At 31.0% G+C, this 5696-nt stretch overlaps 2 non-coding genes across 2 annotated transcripts; both read left to right on the top strand.

Annotated features, from left to right (window-relative positions):
* The first annotated feature begins 1448 nt into the window (after positions 1 to 1448).
* TRNAI-AAU (transfer RNA isoleucine (anticodon AAU)) lies at positions 1449 to 1522 on the top strand. The gene has a single exon. It is a non-coding gene; the product is annotated as a tRNA-Ile (tRNA).
* Positions 1523 to 3532: 2010 nt separating this feature from the next.
* TRNAI-AAU (transfer RNA isoleucine (anticodon AAU)) lies at positions 3533 to 3606 on the top strand. The gene has a single exon. It is a non-coding gene; the product is annotated as a tRNA-Ile (tRNA).
* Positions 3607 to 5696: the final 2090 nt, after the last annotated feature.

Below are 5696 nucleotides of genomic sequence, written 5' to 3'. Positions count from 1 at the left end.
CATAAGTAGATTTCATGTAGAATGATATGGAGGAGTTTGGATTTCACTATGTCATCAAATGAAGTAAGATTTTTAGATTATTCCAGTTTTATGAGGAGTGCTAGGGGGACAGCAACTTTTGTGATTTTAGCCATCAAATAACCATCAATAATGATTTTAATGGTGTGAGATTGGTGTGAGATTTCATCCAATGACTCACTTTTCTTTGCTGTTACATGCTGGCCAGAATTTAATAAAGTTGCTGGCCCCCTAAACTTTTCCCAGTTTTATTAGTTAAATATATCACTCAAAAAATTGTTTTCTTACCTATTGAGAGTGATAAATATTAAATAATGACAAACACAAAAAGAAAAGATAATGTTACTCTCTGTTAATCGTTTATAAACATAGCATCCTTTAATGCATCAACCAACAATGCTAAGAAAGACAATAAAAAGAAGACTTCATTTGTGGTTGAATTCAACTCCAAGTTTTAGTTCCGATCATTCGTTGACCTTAGAACTCCACTTAAACAACCATTTTTTGACCATGCAAAGGTTTGGCGCCATTCTTCTAATCAAAATTTGGTCTATACTCTAATGTCATAAAGAAAACAAAAGCTAATTATCCAATCTAAGGGGTGATATTGGTATTCTTTTTAGTACAAGATTTAGCACACATTACCCTTACAACTACAAATTTTAGATATCTTCGTACCAGAAACCTATCATTATAGTTAAGTTAGTTGCCACAATCTTTTTCAACTGTAATAATAAAATTCTTATCGAATTTCATTTTCTTCTTAACAACTTCATATTTGTGAACCATAACTATGCTATATTTGTTGTTTTGCTAGCACATTAGGCATAAAAAATCATGGGTATAAAGTTCGAACAATATGAAACGTTTTCTTCTATGCATTGTAACTTGGTATTCCATGGGTCAAGTCGGAAAAAGCAAATGGGGAGTTCTATGGTATCTTAAGCGTTGTTCACCATAACGTTCTCCTTTTACATTTTAACCTTGGCAAACGAGCTGGATATGATATCACTTTTGAACATAATATGCAAAGCTCTCAAATATAACACGAGGTGCGAAATTTATATCATATTCTTTAGTGCACACCAACTAAACAAAATTCCTTATATGTTCAAAGAATTTTTTTTTTCTAATTTTCCTAATTCGCATACTTTTATTTTCTCACAAGCAAAGACATTGAATATATCGCCCTGTTTTAAATTGATTTGTTAATTATTTATATATTAATTCTAGCTTTTTCTTCCAAATCAAGCAGGGCAAAATACACCTAATACTGGAATACCACCAACAGATATATAATGATATCACTAAAGTGCTGTGATAGACCCTGATGATTTATAGAAATAGAATACGAAAACTTTTATTAACACGGATTAACAGGGAAATTAAAAGTTTTATACATGTTGATAAACTAAGAAAAGAAATATGCAGGCCTATTAGCTCAGTTGGTTAGAACGTCGTGCTAATAACGCGAAGGTCGCAGGTTCAAGACCTGCATGGGCCATTAGAAGAAATTTGTTTTTTAAACCCATGAATTTTCAGAGTATAAAAATAATGACCTATCCATGTCGAGGAGTGTTGATATGTTCCTTTTTATCTTTTATAAGTTTTTGTTCCAAGAAAGAAATTGAATTGCGTATAAAACCTTAACAACGATACGATGGAAGTTTTTAAAACACATTTCTACCAAACAATACGTATATGGAGCAAATTATAGCACTTGTTATGGTACTATATAATTGTCTTCCTATCAAAAAAGTTTGCCGGAACATGTAAGGAAAATTGATGGAAGCTCTATCCCTAATACTTGAAAGTACATGTTTTTGACAAGTTCTATATACCTTAGTAAAAAAAGCAAAACTTCTTGTAAAATTTACATAGATTAGTGTTTTGAAATTTATACTCTTTATGTTACCAACGTAACAATCACATCCCATTCTTCCTTTATTGCTAAGAGGGCCATAAATCAAAATCCAAATGAAAGTTAACTCTTGCCAATTGTTTTTAAATATCTCGATGCATTCATAGTGAAGGATAAATTATAAAACTTTCTAATCTTAATTTGTTTCATAAGTAGATTTCATGTAGAATGATATGGAGGAGTTTGGATTTCACTATGTCATCAAATGAAGTAAGATTTTTAGATTATTCCAGTTTTATGAGGAGTGCTAGGAGGACAGCAACTTTTGTGATTTTAGCCATCAAATAACCATCAATAACGATTTTAATGGTGTGAGATTGGTGTGAGATTTCATCCAATGACTCACTTTTCTTTGCTGTTACATGCTGGCCAGAATTTAATAAAGTTGCTGGCCCCCTAAACTTTTCCCAGTTTTATTAGTTAAATATATCACTCAAAAAATTGTTTGCTTACCTATTGAGAGTGATAAATATTAAATAAAGACAAACACAAAAAGAAAACATAATGTTACTCTCTGTTAATTGTTTATAAACATAGCATCCTTTAATGCATCAACCAACAATGCTAAGAAAGACAATAAAAAGAAGACTTCAATTGTGGTTGAATTCAACTCTAAGTTTTAGTTCCGATCATTCGTTGACCTTAGAACTCCACTTAAACAACCATTTTTTGACCATGCAAAGGTTTGGCGCTATTCTTCTAATAAAAATTTGGTCTATACTCTAATGTCATAAAGAAAACAAAAGCTAATTATCCAATCTAAGGGGTGATATTGGTATTCTTTTTAGTACAAGATTTAGCACACATTACCCTTACAACTTCAAATTTTAGATATCTTCGTACCAAAAACCTATCATTATAGTTAAGTTAGTTGCCACAATCTTTTTCAACTGTAATAATAAAATTCTTATCGAATTTTATTTTCTTCTTAACAACTTCATATTTATGAACCATAACTATGCTATATTTGTTGTTTTGCTAGCACATTAGGCATAAAAAATCATGGGTATAAAGTTCGAACAATATGAAACGTTTTTTTCTATGCATTGTAACTTGGTATTCCATGGGTCAAGTCGGAAAAAGCAAATGGGGAGTTCTATGGTATCTTAAGCGTTGTTCACCATAACGTTCTCGTTTTACATTTTAACCTTGGCAAACGAGCTGGATATGCTATAACTTTTGAACATAATATGCAAAGCTCTCAAATATAATACGAGGTGCGAAATTTATATCATATTCTTTAGTGCACACCAACTAAACAAAATTCCTTATATGTTCAAAGATTTTTTTTTCTAATTTTCCTAATTCGCGTACTTTTATTTTCTCACAAGCAAAGACATTGAATATATCGCCCTGTTTTAAATTGATTTGTTAATTATTTATATATTAATTCTAGCTCTTTCTTCCGAATCAAGCAGGGCAAAATACACCTAATACTGGAATACCACAAACAGATATATAATGATATCACTAATGTGCTGTGATACACCCTGATGATTTATAGAAATAGAATATGAAAACTTTTATTAACACGGATTAACAGGGAAATTAAAAGTTTTATACATGTTGATAAACTAAGAAAAGAAATATGTAGGCCTATTAGCTCAGTTGGTTAGAGCGTCGTGTTAATAACGCGAAGGTCACAGGTTCGAGACCTGCATGGGCCATTAGAAGAAATTTGTTTTTTAAACCCATGAATTTTCAGAGTATAAAAATAATGGCCTATCCATGTCGAGGAGTGTTGATATGTTCCTTTTTATCTTTTATAAGTTTTTGTTCCAAGAAAGAAATTGAATTGCGTATAAAACCTTAACAACGATACGATGGAAGTTTTTAAAACACATTTCTACTAAACAATACGTATATGGAGCAAATTATAGCACTTGTTATGGTACTACATAATTGTCTTCCTATCAAAAAAGTTTGCCGGAACATGTAAGGAAAATTGATGGAAGCTCTATCCCTAATACTTGAAAGTACATGTTTTTGACAAGTTCTATATACCTTGGTAAAAAAAGCAAAACTTCTTGCAAAATTTACATAGATTAGTGTTTTGAAATTTATACTCTTTATGTTACCAACTTAATAATCACATCCCATTCTTCCTTTATTGCTAAGAGGGCCATAAATCAAAATCCAAATGAAAGTTAACTCTTGCCAATTGTTTTTAAATATCTCGATGCATTCATAGTGAAGGATAAATTATAAAACTTTCTAATCTTAATTTGTTTCATAAGTAGATTTCATGTGGAATGATATGGAGGAGTTTGGATTTCACTATGTCATCAAATGAAGTAAGATTTTTAGATTATTCCAGTTTTATGAGGAGTGCTAGGAGGACAGCAACTTTTGTGATTTTAGCCATCAAATAACCATCAATAACGATTTTAATGGTGTGAGATTGGTGTGAGATTTCATCCAATGACTCACTTTTCTTTGCTGTTACATGCTGGCCAGAATTTAATAAAGTTGCTGGCCCTCTAAACTTTTCCCAGTTTTATTAGTTAAATATATCACTCAAAAAATTGTTTGCTTACCTATTGAGAGTGATAAATATTAAATAAAGACAAACACAAAAAGAAAACATAATGTTACTCTCTGTTAATTGTTTATAAACATAGCATCCTTTAATGCATCAACCAACAATGCTAAGAAAGACAATAAAAAGAAGACTTCAATTGTGGTTGAATTCAACTCTAAGTTTTAGTTCCGATCATTCGTTGACCTTAGAACTCCACTTAAACAACCATTTTTTGACCATGCAAAGGTTTGGCGCTATTCTTCTAATAAAAATTTGGTCTATACTCTAATGTCATAAAGAAAACAAAAGCTGATTATCCAATCTAAGGGGTGATATTGGTATTCTTTTTAGTACAAGATTTAGCACACATTACCCTTACAACTTCAAATTTTAGATATCTTCGTACCAAAAACCTATCATTATAGTTAAGTTAGTTGCCACAATCTTTTTCAACTGTAATAATAAAATTCTTATCGAATTTTATTTTCTTCTTAACAACTTCATATTTATGAACCATAACTATGCTATATTTGTTGTTTTGCTAGCACATTAGGCATAAAAAATCATGGGTATAAAGTTCGAACAATATGAAACGTTTTTTTCTATGCATTGTAACTTGGTATTCCATGGGTCAAGTCGGAAAAAGCAAATGGGGAGTTCTATGGTATCTTAAGCGTTGTTCACCATAACGTTCTCGTTTTACATTTTAACCTTGGCAAACGAGCTGGATATGCTATAACTTTTGAACATAATATGCAAAGCTCTCAAATATAATACGAGGTGCGAAATTTATATCATATTCTTTAGTGCACACCAACTAAACAAAATTCCTTATATGTTCAAAGATTTTTTTTTTTCTAATTTTCCTAATTCGCGTACTTTTATTTTCTCACAAGCAAAGACATTGAATATATCGCCCTGTTTTAAATTGATTTGTTAATTATTTATATATTAATTCTAGCTCTTTCTTCCGAATCAAGCAGGGCAAAATACACCTAATACTGGAATACCACAAACAGATATATAATGATATCACTAATGTGCTGTGATACACCCTGATGATTTATAGAAATAGAATATGAAAACTTTTATTAACACGGATTAACAGGGAAATTAAAAGTTTTATACATGTTGATAAACTAAGAAAAGAAATATGTAGGCCTATTAGCTCAGTTGGTTAGAGCGTCGTGCTAATAATGCGAAGGTCACAGGTTCGAGACCTGCATGGGCCATTAG

Source organism: Arachis ipaensis, chromosome B5, assembly GCF_059453495.1.
Source record: "Arachis ipaensis isolate K30076 ecotype BB chromosome B5, ASM5945349v1, whole genome shotgun sequence".
Taxonomy (NCBI): Eukaryota; Viridiplantae; Streptophyta; class Magnoliopsida; order Fabales; family Fabaceae; genus Arachis; species Arachis ipaensis.
This window is presented reverse-complemented; position numbering and strand designations above follow the sequence as displayed.